Consider the following 21979-nt stretch of genomic DNA (forward strand, 5'->3'; position numbering starts at 1 on the left):
GTAGCTTGTAAAGGCAAAAAGTACAGACTACAGAAAAGCAGAGTGAGTTATTTTGGCAAAAGGAGTTCAAAAGGTTTAGAAGGATTTTTCTAAGTACAGCACAGGGAAAAGAGTGCATGTGAGAAAGCAGGCCCACTCACAAAGAAGAAGAATCATAAAATTAATTGATTAAACAAAGCTGGGACTACTCTTTGAAAATAGTCTTTAAGAATGTGGTCTTGGGAGTTAGTTAAATTAATCAGCTTTTTTTTTTTTCTTCCAGTTTTGAAGGATGTATGAGTTGCTTGAAGTTTGGGGTAAATATAACTTGGTACCTTTTCAAAAAGCATGGAGATAAGAAAGCTTTCACATACAGTGCCTCAACAAATATTGCTAGTATAAGTTAATATGTTAAATTCTCACAGAGCAGGATGCTCTGCAGTATAGTACACAGTTTACACTGTTTATTAGGCAGAAGAAATACCACTAAAGGTATGAGAAGGACCAGAGAGAAGGGGGCACAGTCTGGGAGATTGAAGACCCTCTGCAGAGGGGAGCATGGACAGAGTCTAAAGACACTTGGAGCCTCTAAACATCAGGGATGATTTTCAGCCTTGGCAGAAGCATCCTTTGCTTCAGTGACAAATCCACAGCTAGCCATGAAAGCCTTAAAATCAGGCTGAGTTGATCAGGGAAGCAGAGCCATAACCTCAGAGCTGCGAGGGGGAAGACAGTCGCTTCTCCTGCTTGGTCTGAACTGTGTCACACCAAAGGATGGGGCTTTACTTCGCACTCCTCCAATTGTAAGTGATACTGGCAATCATTAATATATACATTCCTCCTCCAACTTTAACTGTCACTTCCACTTATCTAACAACAAGCAAAGAGGCCAAAGGCTGTGAGCAATGGGATTCACAGCCATCCCATATGGAGGACATCACATACAGACTCCCAAAGCAGAGTTGCCTGTCTCATGGCAACACCGGCTTCTTCTGACCTGTAAGTCTCATCCTCTGCTGCCCAGAGCTCAAACCACCTAATCCCCTCTTCCCTAAAACTCCCCAGTATTTCCCATCCTTGGGTTTCCAGTCCTTCAACCCTCCTTTCTTCAAGCCTGAGGGGAACCCCCAGAAACATTTCTGTCCCAACAAATGCCACCTCGAAGTCCCTTCCCTGCCCACTCCCTCAAACCCAGGCACCCCTGCTCCTCCCACCCCTCTGCCCTCAGCTGCCCTCTCTTTAGCAGCTGCACATGACTGAACCCATCCTTTTGTCTTGGTTCTCCATGGAGAGAAAAAGCCTGTGTTTTGAAGGATGTTTTAAAAATCCTCCCAGACACATACAGTACTTATTCAGAAGGGAAAAAAAAAACACAACAAACTAACAACAAATATATCTCAGATGCAGACAAGAAGCTCTTCCTATGCCTCCCTGGTTATCTGCTGATGGAAGAATACGAAGTACCTAACGTCTTCATATACCCTGAAGAAACTCAAGACAATGTCTCCCAAATATGGGGTGTAACCCTGTGAGAGGGTGCAAGAAGTTCTGTGAGGGAGCATGAATCATCTTCAGGGGCCTCTACAGTCAGCTCAGCACAAGGCTAAGCCTGGGGACCTGTGGAGGTGGTTTAAGTGGAATGGATGTAGTACAGTAAAAATGAGCTCAGAAAATATACTTTTCTCTATATCCCCCGATCCATCCACTCTCCACTTAAAACACAGCTGCTCCACAGCGCTCATTGTCACAAGAGGACTGACTAATCATTAGGAGAGGATCAAAAATAGCATGAAAAGCAGATTTGGTGATCCTTTGAAAATAAAAAAGTGAGAAGATACCAGGCTGAATGTGAGGAGGAGAACAATCTCAGTTTGGTTTCCAGAGGCTGTGGTGACCCCCATAGGCAGGGTCCACTTCCCACAGGCCCATCCTCACCGTAACTACAGTCCTGCAGAGCACCAGACAACAAGCTCAGACAGGTCTTTTCTATCTCATACTTTAAAATCCATGCAACAGCTGCCAGCCAGAAAAGCTGAGACCCCCATGCTGGGGGGGCTGAGAAGCAGAACAGTGTGCTGCAGCCCCTACCAGGGACGCACCCTGCATTTCCTCCCAGGAGAGCGGGCAGGGAGGAGTGGGCAGGAAAGGAGAAAGAGCTGGAGCACTCTCACGGCTGTCCTGGGATGAGACTGAGGTGTGCACCCACCTGCCCACCAGAGCTCTGGAGCCCTCCAGGTCCAGACACAACCTGTGGAAACTGTGCTGGCTAACAGGAGCAATGCATTCAATAAAAATGTCACTTGAGTTTTCAGTGGGACCAAAGTAAAACAAGTACCATGACAACATCCCCCCTGCCTTATTCATTCTGAGACTGTCCCACATACAGACCCTTTGTACAATTCACCAGTTTCATAATAAGCTTAGGTGTTAGGCTGTTTGACAGAAACTTATTTTGGCCTGACCTATGCAATTTGTGCAAGTGATTCTCAAGGGACTGCACGGTTTGAGTTTTGCTTATATGTTCCAGAGCCAAAAAAATTTCCAAAATTGCTTTAATGAGTTTGGGAATATGGGACTTGGGCAAAAGGGAATTATTGGTATTTATTAAAATGGCAAAGAGGCTTCCTTGCTGTCCCCAGTTTCACCTTTAATGCTGCTTTGCTCTGGGGGTCTGCATACGCTTTACACTTGGCTAGAGGAAAAAAAATCTTCAGTACTTCAGGTATTTTTTCTTGCTACAGTCCTGCTACTCTGTTCCCAAGGGTGTTTTTGCAAAGAGGTGCAGAGCAGTCAGAGAAACCTTGTGCTTCAAGGTTGACCCTCTTTGTCAAAAAGTCTGCACTGCTCCTGCCACCAATAAAAGTGCTACATAAGGCACACCAGATTCCACTCCACATCGGGGAAGCTGACATTGGCCAATACTCATGGATACTTCTATTGCTTCCACATTGACTACAGGCCATTGATTAGCACGTGCTCTTGCGCACTCACTCGCACAGAGCTCAGGGAACGTGCGTGGCACAGAACCGTACAGGCTGAGATACTCAGTTTGTCTTAAGACATTTCTTCTCCTTCCAAGGACAACATAATCTCTTTTGTTGTTGCTTTCTATCCTGCAGCAAAGAAAGTCAGTGAGAGTTTATAATTGTTATTTTTAACATTGGACACGTTGACTCTGCTCCTCTCTTTGTAAGTGCTGAGGAGGTGCTGCCTGCAGCCTGTCAGTCAATATTGCTGACTGAGGATTTTAATTCCTTGGCACCTGTGTTGCTAAAGAAATAGGGTTGTTGGGCAAACAGCCCATAAATAAAGGACAGATAAGATAGAGAACTGGCAAGTGCTCAACCTTACTAAAAATCTGGCCATGTGTTGGGTTTTTCCCAAATTTAAGAATTTTCCTTGTGTTCCAGCAGAAGCCTGCTGTTGGACATGATGTGGTCTCAGTCAGCATTTGTACACTATCTCTTTGGGCATACATGGCCAGGATGTATAGTGTTACTGTGGCTTAGTAAAATACCATGTTAGTCAAGCTGCAGTAATTGACCACGTTGGCTCCCCTCCCTCTGCACAGTCGCGCTAAAACCGTGAGTCATCCTTACTAACATTTAAACAGATGGGTGGTACCCTGCTAAGCCACGGTGACTCGATCATGTTCCATCATATGACTCTACCCAACGATTAAAGATAACTCCACTAATGTAATCAAATATCTATGATAAATACTTTGCTAGGTGCCTTCTTTATTAATACTAAATATTCTGTCTGCTATGATGCAACACCTATCTGACCCAGTTTTCTAGATTGTCTGATGACTAAACGCTACATTAGTCTATTAAAAGACTAGGCTTCCCTTAGCGTGTAGTCTTCAAGGACAGTTTCTACAGATGACAATTTGCTGCTGAGGTCTCATGAGATTAGGTTCATACTGACCTAGACCATTCAGGGCTACATGCAGAAGGACTGATGCTATTTAAAGTATCACTGCGGTATGTTTTCTATTATGGTAAAGCACTCTGGGTCAGTGGGTCTTACCATGATGTCTCTTCTGCTCCTTACTCTCCTGCATGTGGCATTCATGAAAGGTCTACAAGAATACTACACCACAATCCAGTTTGCTCTATTTTAGTTAGCTCTGGTGTGGCAGTTGCACTGGAGCAAAGGAACTCATCTCTTCACTTTCTATGGCCTCCAGACCCAGCCAGCTTACACAGGAGCAGCCCACAGGTAGCTGGTTTTGCTGTGGCAATTTGCCATGTTGGGTCAGCACTGGCTCAGGATTTCTGCACCACACTCCAGTTATGCAACACAGACTTGCCCAGGCTTTCATCATTTTTATATATATCTGTATGTATATATATGTATGTACATATATATATATATATATATATTACAACAGTGCCTGGAAGCCTTGGTTTAAAAACCAAGTGTGAGGTCCTGCCCCAGAAAAGCTTATAGATCAAGGATAAAATGAAGGAGAGTGAGTGGAAGCAATAAGGAGACACAGGTGAATGAGGCAGCAATGATACCATTATGATCAGTGTAATGAGGAGCAACCACTGCATACCAGAAGCGTGGATCTTTTCAGGGTATGTCAGTATGTGCATGCAGTTTGGGTGGCTTTCAGGCTAACGCACCCAAGGGCTCAGCTGGCTACAGGCTACCCTCTGAATGTCTCATGGAAAACCAGGTATTGTTGCAATTAAACTTTTCATTGCTAAAAAGTAAGTTCACTGGATCATGTGGTTCGAAAGACCAGCTGCAAACTACTTCCACAGCAGCTACGGAGGCCAGAGTACCTGACCCAATATGGGTTTCAATATTTGAAAACTTCAGAGGGTAAAGACATGGAGGGGATGTTTTAACCTGAGAAAAGAGTACTGACTGGAGGTGTTGCCTCCCTTACTGCTGGTCTGCTGTTGTTTGATCCACAGTGCCATTATTTAAGCCTATCAATCCAACTATAGCTTTCCTCATTTGTGGCCCATTATTTGAGGTCCTCACCCCCACACCCCCACCCCCACTCCCTCAAAGTAGGGCAGCTCTGTCTAGTCTCCTTGTATTCATTTGTCATTCAGGGGAGGAAAGAAAAAAAAACAAACACAAAGGAAAGCCACAACAAAGCGTCAGACAAGCACTTGGAATACCTCGCATAGTTGCAGGGACCTCACCTGACCTGCTGTATCCCATGTTTAATGATGTTTTAATCTCAGCATCACCAGAGAGCCAAGCTTTCCAAGAAGTGGGAGGTTTGTGTCACCAGGTTTTTCAGAAAGCCAAACCATATTCAGGGGAAAAGAAAACTGGCACCTAAAATTAATGGCTCTCTGCCAACCTAGTAAAGATCCTTGTTTGTATTTCTCAGACAATTCAGACATCTGCATTATGTGGGTAGATTATTATTATCAGTAGCAGACATTTATACTGTGGTGGTGCCCAAAGGTCCCAGTCGGGACTGGGAGCCCATTGAGCCTGGCACTGTACAAACACAGATAAGAGACAATTCTTACACAGTGTGTTTACAATCCAGAGACACAAAACAGATGAAAAGTAGAAGACTGAGATAGAACACACAAGCAAATAAATATGCTAAAGAATTGGAGACAGTTTAATGGCACTTTTCTGGTTACTTTTTTGTTTCTTTGTATGTTTTTTATTTAACTCATATGCTCAGAAATGACAGGACTGAGGAAGTTTACAAGAGGAAGGGAGTAACTAAGATTGAGACACAGGAAGGGCAATACTCTAGAAAGGGAAAATCGTGGCTCATAACTTAGAGGATTTGGGGAGCATCCAGACAAAGCTATTCTTTCTGTAAAGGTTTTTAAACAGTGTGCATATATTTTCATATATGTGTAACCCTAAGGTATTTTTCCAGTGTTGGACAAGAAGAGATTTCAGCCTGGGAAAGAGAAACTAGCTGATGGTAAAAACACTGGCAAAGTGAAAGTGATGCTTGACACTGTAATGAGAAACTGGAGGACTGAGATAAGATAAGGCTAAGCTGTGAAAAGTCTTAAAGACAAGAAGCTTGATTCAGAAGTGAAGGGAAAGCTGATATAAGTGTTTGAGGAGAGCTGGCACAATTAAGATAACAAGCTATACGTTGGCACAGAGGTAGAAGGAATTCAGCAACAAGCGCCACAAAAGGAGCAAGATGCAGCAGACAGATATGAAATGATACGGACAAAGTCAAAAGCAAGCAAGTCAAAAGCAAGATGTTACTTCTCAGTTCACATATCCCTTGATGTCATGTGAGAAGCTGTACACCGGGAACAAAGCAACTCCATCAGAAACGCATTCTTGCTTACTTGCTTTAATTCACAGGGAGAGAACACCTAACTGAAGGGAAATATAAGAAAAAAAAAATAGAGGAGAGATCCGGGTATAGATATATGTACAGTAAAGTATTAGAAACCTGTGGAAAAAATGCCTCCAAAATTTGTTAAGAATTCTATACTTTTGACCCCAGCTTGCAGGAGAAAAGCCCCACAGATCAGCAGCCCCACTGCTTTAGTGCATTTAGTGGGCCAAACTCTATTTAAAGATTTAGTCAATGATAAATCTTGCCTTTAGAAACTCCAATTGTGCTAATGCCACCTATATTTCCTGAACACATGTTTAAGGAACCTCTGCAAATTCAGCATAAGTACAAGGACCAGCAGGTCCTTGGAAGCCTCACAGAACCCATTAACATTTGCCTTTTGGCTCTTACAGGTCTTAGAAACTGCTGGTTTCAATCTTCCCTTCCCTCTAAATATTTCACTGGGTCTTATTGCCTGACCCATTACAAGAAAAATAAGAAAAGCTAGAATGGTTTCTTAGATTATAACCTCCTCAGAGATGTTTATGCTCTGCACAGTGTTATGCACACAGCTGGAACTCACAAATGATACGTGGAGGATAATGGCATAGTTAAAGCAAAACAAGGAAACACTGCGAAAGGCAGGTTCAAGGGATTATAAAGAACTAGCTCATACAAAAACACATTCTTGCAATAAAAAGAATTGTGGGATAAAAACAAAAAACTGCAACATAAACATGATTTGATTGTGAAAGCAAGCAACAATGTCAAACTGATTCCACTGTCGTCATGCTCTCCCAGCTCAGACAGGACCAAAAGATTAATTCTCCAGGAAAATAAATTCTTTTGCATCACCATGAAAAAACTGTGTATCAGTTTTCATTGAAGAAAAAAGGTGTCAACGAACATACCAAATGGCAGCTAACTTAAAAACAGGAATAATAACCACAATAAAGCTTATACAGATTCTTTCTAAGCTGTCCATTTTTTCAGGCTTAAGGCTTCAGGCTGGAAAGCAAATTCAAGAAAACTTGAAAATTTAAGACTTATTGAGGAAAAATGTCGACAGATTAAACAGCTGGAAAGAAACGTAACCCCAGCATCCAGACAAAAGTGACAACTGAACACCAAGTAACTCTTCTGCCAGGTTTGTACTACCTGAAGGTGCTGGAGCCTTCATTTGCTCAAGTGACTCCATTTGCAAACACCTTACAGCAGTGCAAATGGCTTTTATTCGACTTCGATAACTTTGCATCAGAAAATAATAGTAGGTTGCACAAAGGATGGCGAAAAAGCTCCTTTTACTCTTAAATGGCTGAGAGGGTATTTGGAGAGCTCTTGGTGCATACTCATTACCAGCAGATCCCTATAGGGAAATACAGTAAAACAAATTTCTCAATTAAAATTCTCTTTCTATTCACCCTTATTATTTGGACTAGTGAAATTTAATAGAAATACTAAGATAAAAGAGCTTTGTAAACCCTGCTTTATAATAAAAATGAAAAAAGAATCTTTTTGAAGTGATTTATTTTTCCTTTTTTGTTGTTCTTTTTTTTTTTTTAACTTCCCAAACAAAGCAGAAGTTTGTCTCTGAAAATAAGACGGTGAATTACAGCAAAGTCATGAAAACAAAGAACCAACAGTTTCTCCAGTGCAGGCTTGTTACCATGAGCTAATAATTCCAGACTTTAAGCAAGCTGAGCCTCTTTTTTAATAACTGCATGCCTCTAGGCAAAGTATTTCTACTAAAAATTATTGAGGCATGGAACAAGGCAAGGTGTGTGAGCTAATGTTGGATTGTTCAGTTACTAAACCAACTCCTATAGCAATGAGCCTGCTCTGAACTGACAGATTATTTCTCTGTATACACTTGTATAAACACACTGCTTAAGGTCGAAATCTGTGTAAGCTTTCTTTTCAATTAAAATGTCAAAGATGACAGCACATGTTTTCACTGTCCTCCACAGGATGATGGATGCCGCGGCAGCAGTTTCATGCCCCTGTGTTTCGGAGATGTTTTCCTGCCTGCGTGTCTATGAAAGATGTACTCGCTGATCTTATACGCCTGCAGGCAGACAGGGCTGCTATGGAGACCTTATGCTTCGGATGGCTTAACATCTCTTGACTTTTTGTTCCTCACCATCCCCTCATCTGCCCCCACATCCAATGCTGTAAAAGTTAGAGCAGGAAGGTTGTTGTGCCCAAAGAGGTTGGAAAAAGGGTCCTGAATTAAAATACCAGATTGCTGCTTAAGTGACAGGCTTTAAATCCCAGGCTGTTTACTGATCGTGGCCAATTCACCTCAGGCACCTAACTTAGGTCCCCACAGAAACACAGTTGCTGTGGGTAGTCAACAGAAAGACGCAGTGCACCCCAAAAGGAGCTTCCAGCAATTTATAAAAAAAAACAAACCCAAAACAACAAAAAAGAATTCATTCAAATCTTTACATTTCTTCAGCTCCATATCCATGAAAATGAATAAAACTTCTTCCATCAGCTTCTCATTCATTTTCAGCAGTCTAGGGCTTTTACAAAGCCAAAGACAGTGGCTCCAAACATTGCTGAGTCTCAAGACCATGTGGCAATACCACTCATAGCACACGTAACCATAATGCTATGGTTGGACCTGTAGCATCGATTTGGTCACAGTTTTGTCAGAAAAAGGAGTAATGAAAACAGTCTTGGTGAGAGAAAAAACACTCCAGCAACTGCCACTAGGAGATTTAGTCTGTCTAAAGCTGGCAAGACACAACTGTGCTGTATGCACTATGGAAAACAGAGTTTGCCCACAGCCACTAGTGAGGAAAACAAGTAGGTATATACAAGTGAGATGATTTATTTACTGAGATTTAAACTTTACCCTCAACACCAAAAACACTATAAAAGTAACACATGCTGTAGAAATCTTTAAAAAAAGATATTTTTTTTAAGAAAATACAAACATGGTTTCTTAAATAAAATACCAAATAAGTAACATAGAAAATCAGAAGTTTGGAAAAGTCTCAGATGAAACAGGAGATCAGTGGCAGACCTAAATCCAGCTCTTAATCCCATCCTTTAACAAGAATACCATAGAGATACTCTGTGCTTTTCAACGCTCATTGCTTCCCTAGCACGTCTGCCATCAGCACTTACTCCTGCTGTGCCAAGCTCTCTCTACAGCCCAGAGAAAAGTTAGCACTTGTGCGTGGCCCACCATGGTCACAATCCCAAACGTGCTCAGTGTCTCAAAGCTGCTGGCTGTTTCAGTGGGTGGCAGTGGGGGAGGAGGGAAAGGAGTACGTACATTAGGGTGTGCTCCCAATTATCTGTTTAGCAAGTCACCTCCAGGTGTAAAAATATCTTAGAGCTGCCAAATAGCTATATATCTTCAGTGACCCTCTTCCCACCCCCAACCTACTTCACTGATTCCTTTCAAACTTTCATAAAGATTAAAATGAATATATGCCATTTCCTGGGAGGAACCTTTGCACACACTTCATCTCTTAAACATGCTAAAAATCCCAAATGACAGCTGTATTAGTACAAGTGATGAGAAGCACGGGGAAGAGGTGAATCGCAAGGCAGAAAGAACAAAGTCGTGGAGAACTGCTGCAGCTGTACTTCAACAGAGATCAGCTCCGAGCAGTGCTGACTGCTCTTGTTATTCAAAAAGCCCACATTGCCTTCTCTGCCTACAGGTCAATGGGAATTAACACCGACTGAGAGCATCAGTCACACAAACAGGAATCCCAAAGTCGTCTACAGCGTCTTTTACATAGCTACAGCAAATGTCACTGAAGGGTGGAAATCAGGTTAGCTGCTATTTGCTAATAAAGTCCCCCAGAACAGTGTATATTACTGAACAGTGTGTTCCAGAAATGCCCCATGGCAATGACAGAGCAGTACAGGTAGTGGCTGCTGCAGATTTCACTGACACTTTGATGCAGACATAGGCCAGCAAAGGTTTCCAGCAGCGTGCAAGGGGAAGAAGTGATAGCTAGTAAAAGCCATTGTCCACTCGCGCAGCCACAGATACATGGAAAAATTTCTCTCCCCGTGCATGTATGCACGCTAAGGGAGACAGCAAAAAAGAGCAGGCACTGAAAAAAAGGTTGTTTTATTCTTGCAACAAAGTGTATATTGTCCTCATAATTTCCAGGCGCTATCTGTGCCCACTCCCTCCTTTTCAAATACTGGTTTGAGCATGAACCTGCAGCTAATTTTGAGGTTGGAGTTCATTTGTTTTCACATCAATGCAATTAATTTCCACTGGAAAATGCATCTCGGGCATTCAATCAAAATAGGCCTAAAATAATTCTGAAAAGCTCATCTGTCTCCAATCTATATAATGTTTTAAAAATTGGATGCATTCCCTGCAATAACATTGCACTTCACAAAGCTTAAAGCTCTAAACTTGAGGGTATCAGTTACATTGAAACTGTAGTAAATTAAAACATCCAGTTTCTGGTTTACATTGATTTATAAATATCGACAAAACTACTATTGCAGTCATTACCACTTTGGGTGCTCCGAGTTGAATTTTCAACAGTTCAGGGTTATTTTCATTCTTATTGTGGCTACAGTAGCCTTTCAAGTTACAGATCAAGTTCCAGATAACATGTAAATCTTAAATCTTAGTTTAAAAAATATGCATACAAACTAGCCAATACTTATAATAAAAAGCAGCATGTCTAAGCGGCCAGTAACGTCAGATGCCAAGCACATTTTTTTTTTAGCCTCTCCAGCTTAAGACAGAAAGGATACATACTATTACAAAATGTTTTAAATAGAAACAAGTGGAAATGGGACAGAATATGAAAAAGCAAATACCTCTAGGTGTTTTTTTTTTACTGGAAATTTGCAGTTCTCTTTTGAATTGTTCTTTGGAATGAGAGAACCAGAAGTATATTCAAAACTTTTCTCCTAAAGAACTTTGCACATTAGTCTACCTGGTGACCTTCAAAATGTGCTTGTTTATGAGCAAAATATCACTGAGGAAATATAAACCTGAAAAATAAAGACAGCTCACAAACTGTAACCCAGTTAACACAATACTTTGAGAAAACAATAAGAAAAGCATGAACATGTCAACAGCAATAGAGCCAATTCTCAATGGTGTACAGCACGCAGCTTTGCCAAAGACAATGGATTTAAACCAACTGGGAATCTCACTCATACACACACATGCACACACACTCCATAAACACACAGTATATAAAATACATTACATCTAGCTGTAAAACAAGCTTTGACAGTGATCAATGTCGTATGCTTCAAAAGGAAACAAAAATTCCCACCTTACACCTTGACATCTGTGGACTACTACCGAGTAATTTCTTCTGACCCCTGGTGGTGATTAGATTGTGAAGTGAAGCAGGAGGATCACCATAATATTCATAGCATTTCTCCTGAAAGCACTGGCCAAATCCTACCCTTGCTGCTCTTGATACCACCACTGAAGCCAATATGCTGACCTGCAATCCAGCTTTCCACTATTCTTTGCATTCATCATATTTGCCTGGTACAGCACATACCATACAGTTGAGAGAGACAACAAGAGTTTGATCCTACTGCAGCAGATGTTCTTTTGGGCATGATGCTCTTACCATTGAAGTTCACAGGAGTGCTGCTAATAGAGTAATTTTGAACAGAATCAGGCCCATAACAATGTATGACACCTACGAAAATATCTTCCTAAATTATACCCTGAAATGCTGACTTATGCGTGTTAATGATACACTACACCACACTAAGAAAATAGGTTTATTTTACATCTTTACCTTACAATTTATACTGATGATTCTGGTTTAGTGTTTCATAGGTCATTTTTGGTTGTGGGTTTTTTTTTTTGCTTGAAAGACATGTGGTCTTAAAGAGGAATCATTATCCCAAACCAGAACTTTGTGTTGAAGATTATGACAACATCCACTGAACCAATTTAAGAGTAAAGGGCTTAATGGTCAGTAGGCAGTCATGAAAAAGCTCAGGTCATCCTGTTAACTTCCAAGAGTCTGTAGTATGAACTAACACACTGATAATTTTTTTCTTATTATTTCTTTCATGTGTCTTTAACATGAACCGTAAGTGTTCACACATACTCCATGAATAGTTTTGGTTTGCACTGTTCCCTTTTTCCTCCACTTTCCCTTTGAGAACTACTGCTGAAACAGTGCTTTAGCTAGAAAGCTGCCATACCAGGGGAAGTAATATAGCAGCAGTACGATCAGCAGAGTCAAAAACTGAATTCAGTGAATTTTGAAACTTTGAGGGTACTGGATAACTTTAAGTTTTCAGCATTACAATTCAGCAAGGAGGAGACATCTTTGCATAAAATAGTTTTAAAAGACCAGCCTAGAAGGACCTCTCTAGCTGCATTTGCACGGTTGAAGTACTGCTGCTTGCCTAGACATGGCCCATGTCTCTCGTAGACATGTAGGTCTGAAAACAGCCCTTCCAGGAACACCAGTGTCATTTCAACTTGCACTGACTGCCCGATGCTGTGAAACCAAACTCCAAAGTACCACCTTTCTTTGAAGTGCCACTATAGCCATTGGAATGAACTGCAGAGTTTGCATTAAACATTTCCAGATTTAAACTGTGGGAACTGGTACCCTGGAGTTGTCAGTGGAAGGCCCCTGACAATGTAATTTGTTTCTCCTGCTGGCCTGACAAAGTCAGAGCATGCTGACATTCAAGAAACTTTAGTTGTTTTTTAATTTCCCTTTTTTTTTTTTAAGGTGTTTGCTTGGAGCTGTTGGGAGGGCAGAGGAAAAGGACTGTCAGCTTAGAAAGGGGAAGAGGCAGAAGAGGGACAATGGAAAGGAGATGATGTGCCCTTTTCTAGATTTCTCTTATAAAATAAGTAATGTGTTTTTCACACAGATACCCTGAGACACGCTGATACAGTGCAGGTGAACATGTAAAAAAAAAATGTTAACCTTACCTAAACAACGTGGCAGCTCCACTCAGCTTACAATAACATCAGATCTATTTGATTTGGCCCACAGGGAGCCAGACATTTGACTGATCTGGTTAAAATATCTCAACAGTCACATAAATAGGCCTGGTCACAGCCTGTTGCATCACCTGCGTTCACTTTTTACTGATAATATTTAGCAATGGAAGAAAGATACAGATCTGTGCTCTATACACTTGCCATCTCCAACAGTATGATCTCAGCTCAGAGAGCAGCAGGAATTTGCACAGCAGTGAGTATGGCCGATTTCCAGGGGTCGGAAGCCATGGCTTACTTGCTCTGCTCTGCGTTTTCTGTTGCTGTTCTGTTTAACTTCTTTAAATAGGAAAGGCAAATATGATGAATGCAAAGAATAGTGGCAAAGTCAGATTGCAGGTCCGCATGTTTTGGGTTTTTTTCCCCCACGTGGTATCTCTATTTTATGAAGCACAGATTTAGCCCTGGTATTAACCTACCAGATTACAAGTCCTTAGAATGGCTTATGCATAAAAATTGATGAAAAACTGTTTAGGAATAATGATTCAGATGCGTACCTTTTAGACCAACACAGAAATCTGCCTTTATCTCCTTCTCTATAGCAACAAACTGTCTGAATCAACAACATTACACCTCACATAAATCTGGCGCTGTCTACGTAAGATACGTAACAAAGGTAATCTGTGGCTTAAGAGTAGAAAATGCAGCAGTATATATGCAAGACACTTTGCATTTGGCAGACACATACAACCAGCTGTTTGTTCTTTAGCTCATGGCTATACATCTATTGGGACATCTCCCACCCCTGTAAACCTTGCTTAGCTCCTGGTCTTATTTCCACTGTAGATTTAACCCTAAGCCATGGATAAGCGTAGTGTTTGGGGTTTAAAGTTAAGTGTCATTTAGTATCATTTCTGACATCTCCATACATTATGATGAGCTGCTTTTTCACAGGGGACTTGGGATCTGATTTTAATTTGTGGTAGGGTTATGGTCACAATAAATGTCTATTTCAGATATTCATGAGAAGTCTCTAATGCAAATGGAAATAGAAAGTGGCTGTTTTCTTGTAGTTTCAAAGCCATGTATGTAAAACACACAGTGCAGATCTGTTCCACATGGAAACCCGTTATCGATCCACCATTGTGTCCTGGCTCCTGCCCTGGCAGCAGGCACCCCCGTGCCAAACACTCTCAGCAGGTTTTATAGCTTGCATAATAAAAGAACAGGTTATGAAATCATTAGCACCTCAGCTGAGGCTGCCACAGGGATGCCCCTCTGTGTTCAATGTGATACGTTTCTTTGGCAGCTGAGTCCTAGAAGCATATTTGGGTGTTCTTGCTTCAATATCACCACACAGAGTGGGAAGTAAATCAGTATTTTCATGTTCCCAACTTAAGGGGGGAGGGAGGGTGAAGTCTCTCTGGTCCACCTCTAGGCTAATTCTCCCCATTTACACATGCCTAATTCTAGGCATGAAGACCTCTAGAAAGCCCAGATGTCTATAATCACACTTGCAGCCCTATGCAGTCAGCGCTGCCAAGGACCTGGGCCATGCCTAGAAAGACTGGGAGAGAAGCTTTGTCATGCACCACACATTCCAGCTCCCCTTGTCCCGTGGGCAGCCACTGGTAGCAGCGCTTTAGAGCAGCCCAAACACAGCTGAGGCCTGCCCTCCCCTTGGCTGGAGTCCTGGCTTGGGGTACAATACACAGCCTCTTGGCACTTTTTCCTCTGTAAGTGCAAGCTCCGGCGAAACTGTGTCAGTCCAAGCACCTGAAGTTAAACTTGCTTGCCCTTCCATAGGAGAATCCTGGTCCCCAAGAGAGAGAAACGAAATCCGCTGCTGGTCACTGAGCAAAGCATCTAGGGCCCTTTGGATGTTCCTTATTCCAACCTTGAGACTCTTCTTGCAAGGTTCGGAAATAATTGTGAACCTTGCCCTTGCCAATGAGTACAATAGCACAACTGTGATCTGGGTCGAGGACAACTGGTGGCCTTAATAATTGAAAAATACAAATGTAAGAAATGAGAAAGTTGTGCAACTTGAAGGAAGCACTAGCACCCGGTGGGGAGAGCAACTTGTTGGAGGCAGTGAAATCCTGTTGACTTGAAGCCACCCAGGGATCTGCTCCACTGGTAGTTGCAAAACGGAATTCAGTCAGTTTTACCAGCTGTAGCAGACAGAGCACCCAAAGAAAGGGCGCGTGTCAATCAGGTTCCTGAGCATTAAGTAAAGCTAGCTTGTATTGCCATCTTTCTGAATCAATGCACCAGGTCATGATTTAAGTAATTGAGGCACTGGGGCTTTTTAAAGCAGTGTAAGTAAATAGCTAAGCTTGATGTGATACAAAAAAGCACCACAACAGAAAGGAGAACTTAATGTAGTAATGAAAATCACTTACCCTTAATCATCCCTGAGACAGTGTTTTTACAACGCTACTTGATTTATTCAGCTAGCAAACATGCCTCCTTTGACTTTTCTAATAACAGGCCACCTTACCCATGCTTGTTGGGATTTGAGTTTGGGGTTTTTTAATCATCATCCCAAGTACATTATTTAAATGTCTTTGATGCCTTTTCTTTAAAAGGATTTGCTAAGCAATAAATCATATTTATTTGCAAAGGAGACCCAAAAAAAAAAAAATCCCAAACAACCCAAAACTTTACTAGGAAAGTTTGGAAAAATAAGAGGTTTGGTCACAGGTGTGTGACCAGTGTTGCACATTTTTAGAGCACATTATTGCTTAAAGACTTACTGAAGCCCACATTCATTGCTGCTGACAAGCATGCCACTTAGTGTACAAGATTGTATGAAAGGTTGTTTGCTCCGTGATTTACGATGGTGCCCTTACACTAAATAGGAAGGACTGTAAACTACCTGTGCTCTGCTGAGCAGCTCCACACTTCCTCTCGAATGGAAGGGCCTCAGCTTTTGGAAAAGCTGGGCAATTTCTCAAGTGAGTACACTCTTGTGACACTGAGGCTAGCCAGACCACAAACTATTTTATTATGTTGTGCAAAAACCTATGTGCAAAAAAAACCTTCTTTAATTAAGATAGAGCAACCAGCACTGCGGTTGTAATTACCTTGGACTGCTTTACCCACGGGCATAATGAAATAAAATTGGGCCCTCTATATTTTTGTTTTTAAACTAAGTAAACCCAAATTAATTTATTCAACTCAAACCAGACAGGTTTCTCTTTAAAAGGAAGGCATATATGGTTGGAGGGGCTGGTGCAGGAGGCAGAGTGACATGCAATGATGACTGTGAACTGCAAACTGCTGGCAAAACATTTGGCTTGCCGTTGGTCCGTGGCCAGTATTTTCCTTTGTTAATGAATCCCACATCTTTTCTAAGTTAAGCATTTTTTTTCTTCTCCCCCCTTATTTTATTTGAAACATATTTTAAATATTTTTGTTTTTATGACGTTGTGGAACATGATACAGCCCCCTCCTAACCCCGAATATGGGAAAATCAATTAAAATTTTGACATTAGGAGCTATGATATAAACGCATGGTTCAACTTCTCAGGCTTCTTTTTTTTAAGCAACATATCAAGGATCAGTGCAAAGAGTAATAATCAAATAAGAACCCCACATTACTGGATAAAAATGATACCCACTGAAAGTGTGTAACAGCCAGAACCTTGCTATTCACAAAACACAAGCCCCTCTGCAAATTTGGCAGGTTTTGACAGACTTCCTCTTAGACTTACGATTACATTTTTTTTCATGTGTGTTCTTTTCTGAGGAAAATGTCCATTAAAAAGAAGACAACCCGAATGCCGTGTTTAATATTTAATACCTCTTGCCTCACCCAAAGGACCTTCATTTTATGACTTAAAGAATGCAACCTTAAAATGGAGTTTTACATGCTTCCTCATGAACTTCAGACTCTTCCCTAAACAAATTAGAAGAAAAATAATGGAGAAACTTCCCATCAGAACATAAACATGATTTTCAAATGAAAATAACATTTTGGACATCCAGTCACACCTGCCCTACTGACCACCAGTCCTCAGGACTACATAAAATGAAAACCCTTCCAGCTTCCTTTGGTATTTCAAATCATAAAAAACCCAGACAGACAAAATGACAAGTCACTGAAACTCCAGGGAATTCAGGCACCAAACAGAAGATTTAACTCTTTAGGTCACTACGCACAAGGTTCCCACTAAGCAAAAATAAGCTCTTTCCCAGAGGTCTTGCAAGATTGGAAACGGTGTTACAGGCAGCTTAAAGTGGAGAGTTATTTTTAGCCTGTCACTGGCAAGAAAACAAGTTTTTTCAGTCATCTTCTATGGACATCTAGTCTCCAATCCTGCAAGCATCTAGCTACATGAATTTACATGCCCTCCTTTAATATTCCCAAGTCATACAAACATTGCAAGATTTCTTCAGCCACTGCAACTCGTAGCTAGTTCTACTGATGGCAGAGATGACAGAAGTATAGCGCAGTGCATTGCTGGCCCTGCAGCCCACACCGGGTGAGGACAAAGACACGCTGAAAAAAATTAAGTTGCAAAAGCCATTTCTACACCAACCCCCTTACTTTTCATAGTGTGAATGGGGCTGTGCTCATGTTAGAAATGACAGAAAGCTTTTTCTAGAGGCTCCTTATATCAGCTCAAACTCCAAAGTTATATGAGGACAGACTTCAATTATCTACAGAGTATGTGTGAATTAAACATACTCTCTTTCTCACAGTGAATTCACTTGCATTGTAATAGTTGTGATTTATGCAGAAAATTGCAGCCAAGCTCAAAAGCTAGAGCTGGACCTTCTTTTTTCCCCAGTCAAATGCAAAATGTACCAAAAGCAGCGCTTTCAGGTAGACCAAAATTATTAAATTCACTAATAAATTATACTGAATAAATCTTGTAAGTGGAGAATAGATATTTGGAAAAGCAGAGGTTTTTTAACATTTCTAAATGTTCCAGTTTGAAATGATGTATTAATTTGGACATTTACCTAGCTCATTTAAAAAAGTTAATTTTCTTGTAAACCTGAAAATTATTTGCTCTTTTTTATTTGCACAGAATAATTAAGAAATCAAGTCCTATTGAGTTAGCCTAAATTATTATTTTTAATTTCAATCACTAAGTCAACCACTTTGTTATTCACATAGAACTAGTGACCATTACAGCTCATCTGCCACAAACACACCGATGACACAAAAGAAAGCTTAAATCTGTCGGGTTTTCTTCATTTGCTGTTCTATTAAAAACAACCTAAATTCCAACCCATTCCTCTCTTTAACGTCTTCTCTCCTAGATTTTTCCTAACTGATTTTAACAGCTAGTTAGAAACCTGCACATCAATATTGATGTATTAATGAAAAACAGAACTTACACCAATGTTTACAAAACTATCTTACTTAAAACTGATTAGGTTCATTAATGAATTAACCAGGTAGGAATGTTGTTTTCAAGGCAAAGGGAAAATAGCATATTGTACAGGAGAGTATGGGATTTTTTGTTTTCTTTTCCAAGGGGATTAGTTTTTCCAGCAAGAAAGTTTTTACCACATGTCCAGAGTCAGTGATTTGCTCTCCGCCTGTCAGTGGTACAAAATCGTCTTTGACATTTACCGAAGCGTCAGTCACAGCACTTTAAAAGGACAAAGCTTGTCTTGATTACAGGAAAAGAGGATGCAAACAAAGTGAATGCATGACAGTAAAGAATGTGCCAGCGGCATAGTGAGAGCCAGGCTGTATGCTTTAGGACTGCACTTTTTGAAACTTCATAAATATGAACAATATCCTTCTCTAAGCCTTTTAGCTCAAGACAAATATAAGATTCAGTCAGCATCACTGCACAGGCTTTTGTCAGTGAAAACTCATGTTCAGAGACTGTTCCATAATAAATTATTAATTTTACAATAATAAAATAACTGAGCATGCAGAAGGGCAAAGCATGATTTTACATGTGATATTAGTGACAGCATATTGGATAGTCATTAGTTAATGGACAAATATGAAAGTAGAATAAGGTATACAGGGAGTTCATTGCAAAAAGGCATTAATGTGCCATTACTTTTATAGTGGAAACAGCTTTTGCTAGCTAAGTTCCTGTAAAACATACCTTTGAGCTTACAGGGATATTAGCAAATGGATCTCTCACATGGTGGTGGACAAAGCTTGTCTCCTAGTTTTGCAAAATATGCTGAAAATTACCATGAAGGCCCAGAAGTTTTGTTTGTTATGGTTTCATTCCCCTATTTTAGTAAAAAGAAAAAAGGAAAACAAACAAACAAAAAGTAGTACTTTAAACAGCTGACTGGTTCGGAAATTCCTCAGAGATGGATTTTAGAATTCTCTTGCAATTCTTGACTATAAGCAGAAAATATGGATGCTTAGTCAAGCAAGGAACAAGACTTTATTCAGCAGTCTATAAGTTGAAAAGAGATATGGTTTCATTTTGTCTCACATTTCAGCCAAAAATGGCCAGTTGTCAGGATTCCTGTTTTATCTTTGTGCGTTTACCAGGCATCTCCCAAAACTTAGGTGACCATCACTTACAGCATGGTGGGAAAGCTAGGAAATGAAGCACCTTGAAGCATAATTCATTCTCTCCCCAGTAGCAGCTATTCAGAGTCCAATCACACCTCTTACATGAGGTGCATACATTCTTCTCAAAACAAGGTGGACACAAGCAAGCACACGATTATGTTCTCATCTAGCCATTTGCTTTTCTTACTGCTTTTTCCTCAACAAAATTCTTCCTGCTTCCCCACCGTGTACAGACAGACAGTGCTGCCACCATTGCCCAGTGCAGGACCAGCGAACTGTTTGACTCAGAAGGCACCTCTGAACATCACCTTGTCCAACCTCCTGCTCCAAGCAGGGCTAAATGCAGTATCAGAGCAGGCTGCTGGGGGCCTTTTCCAGACAAAGTGTGAAAATCTCCAGCAACGGAGACTGCACCACCTCCCTGCAGCCTGTTGCTGTGCCTTGCCTCACTCCTCCTGTGGGAACCTTTCTTTCTTCAGGTCTTACAGGAGTTCCTCTCCCTGAAACTTGTGACTGTTGTCTTTTGTCTTCACGCTGCAAAGTGGGACAGACCCTGCCTCCTCTGTAATGGCCCTAGAAGTAGCTGAAGGCTGCAATCAGATCCCCTCTTAGCCCTCTCTTCCCAGGTGAAATAAACTGAGTTCTGCTCTCTGCTTCTCCTGATACTCTCTCCTTTCAGCCTGGGGAAGATGGCAGTAATGGCACCTGTCCCCTGTGCAACTCACTCAGCTTCCACTGCTGCAGTGTCATAAGTCTTTCCAGGCTCACCCAGGAACATGTGTGCAGTTTTGGGGTGCCCATTTGCTTGGAGCTGTTCGACAATCCAAACAGAATTCACCCTGAACTGCCCAAGATTTTGGCTGGGTGCTGGGATTTTTTTATTCTCACAACAACAGAGAAGATCTTTCTAAGACCTCTGGGGATTGTTTGGGTGAACCCAAATATCTGACCCTGGGCCAATCAGTTAATTATTATATCTAATGTTTGTCCTATTTGATAATTACTGCTTGCAAGAGACACTTGCCAATGCAGATGCGCTGCTGAAATCCACCGCCCCTGTGCTTAGTGCTGGGTGGGGAAGCAGCAGACTCTTACCCTTCCTACATCCAGCTCATTCTGATCTACACTCCAAAAAGTTGCCTTATTGGAGCGTTGCTTCTTTAAAACAAGGCTGCTTGAGATAAAGAGCTATCCTGGGGGGAGACAGAGACATTAAATAGCACAACGGTGCTGCTGCTGGCTGTGCTATCAGTAAAGAACTTGTCCCAGGCACCAGGTGAGGCCAAAGTTTAAAACTCTGGAATGTAACATGGGCAATTTCCAGAATACTACTGCCTGTTTTAGCATTTGCTACTCTTCACACCTTCTGGACATTCTCCCACAGAATCAGAAGTAACAGAGCCATTTAGAAGACACACTGGCCATCAAACAGAAAATAAAATATACAAAGCTTAATCATCTTTCAGTGTACAGCAAGTGAGAAACTGTTATTCTTTTTCAAGACCTTTTATAACAAAAAAAATATTTCTCAGCAAAAACAATTACCGATTTGGAAGGGAAAGCATTTTCTCTTGAAACAAATCCCAATTTCCCCTGAAATAATTGTTATTTGTCAAAAGTCCAAATTTTTACTATTATTGAACCTTGTTGGAAAATTTTCAGTCAACTCATTTCACTTTTTTAAATAGATCTTTATAAATCTATGCTTTCCAACTAACTCTATACTAATTTTTTTTCTGTAACATTTTTTTCTCATTATATTTTTATATATGTTGCTGGTAAGGTTTTGTACCTTTCCTGAAGTATTCTGCAACTCTTTCACAGGACACTAGAAAGCCTTGTCAAAATAGTTTAAACTAAACTAAAGGCTAAATTAATTACTAAAAGGGAATTTGCCACATATTTTTTGTTCATTCAGTGTATTACAATATCTACTGAATTGCAGTAGCTGCATCAGGTTTTGCTCTGAATGGTAAAAGTCCCATACTGCACAAGGTTAGCAAGTACAAAGCCAAACCAAACACTTCCTGATGCACAGGAATGTCCCCCTTTAACTGTTATTCAAATTTTTGTCCAAGATTTTCATTCCAAAAAGACTTGAAATGGGAGGTAGAGCTGAGGGGTGCAAATACAGCTTCAATTTCAAAAACAAACTGTCATTCAAATGTATGTGCCTACATCACCGCCTTAAGTCATGCAACTTGGAATCCTATTCATGTGATAAATTCTTTCTGACAGGATTGCTTAGGAA

General features: G+C 40.9%; 1 protein-coding gene across 3 annotated transcripts in view; it reads right to left on the bottom strand.

Annotated features, from left to right (window-relative positions):
- Window positions 1-21979, bottom strand: part of CREB5 (cAMP responsive element binding protein 5) — a 261732-nt gene that overhangs the window by 75945 nt on the left and 163808 nt on the right. The gene's annotated exons all lie outside the window — the stretch shown is intronic.

The sequence above is a fragment of the Phalacrocorax carbo genome, chromosome 2 (assembly GCF_963921805.1).
Source record: "Phalacrocorax carbo chromosome 2, bPhaCar2.1, whole genome shotgun sequence".
Classification (NCBI taxonomy): Eukaryota; Metazoa; Chordata; class Aves; order Suliformes; family Phalacrocoracidae; genus Phalacrocorax; species Phalacrocorax carbo.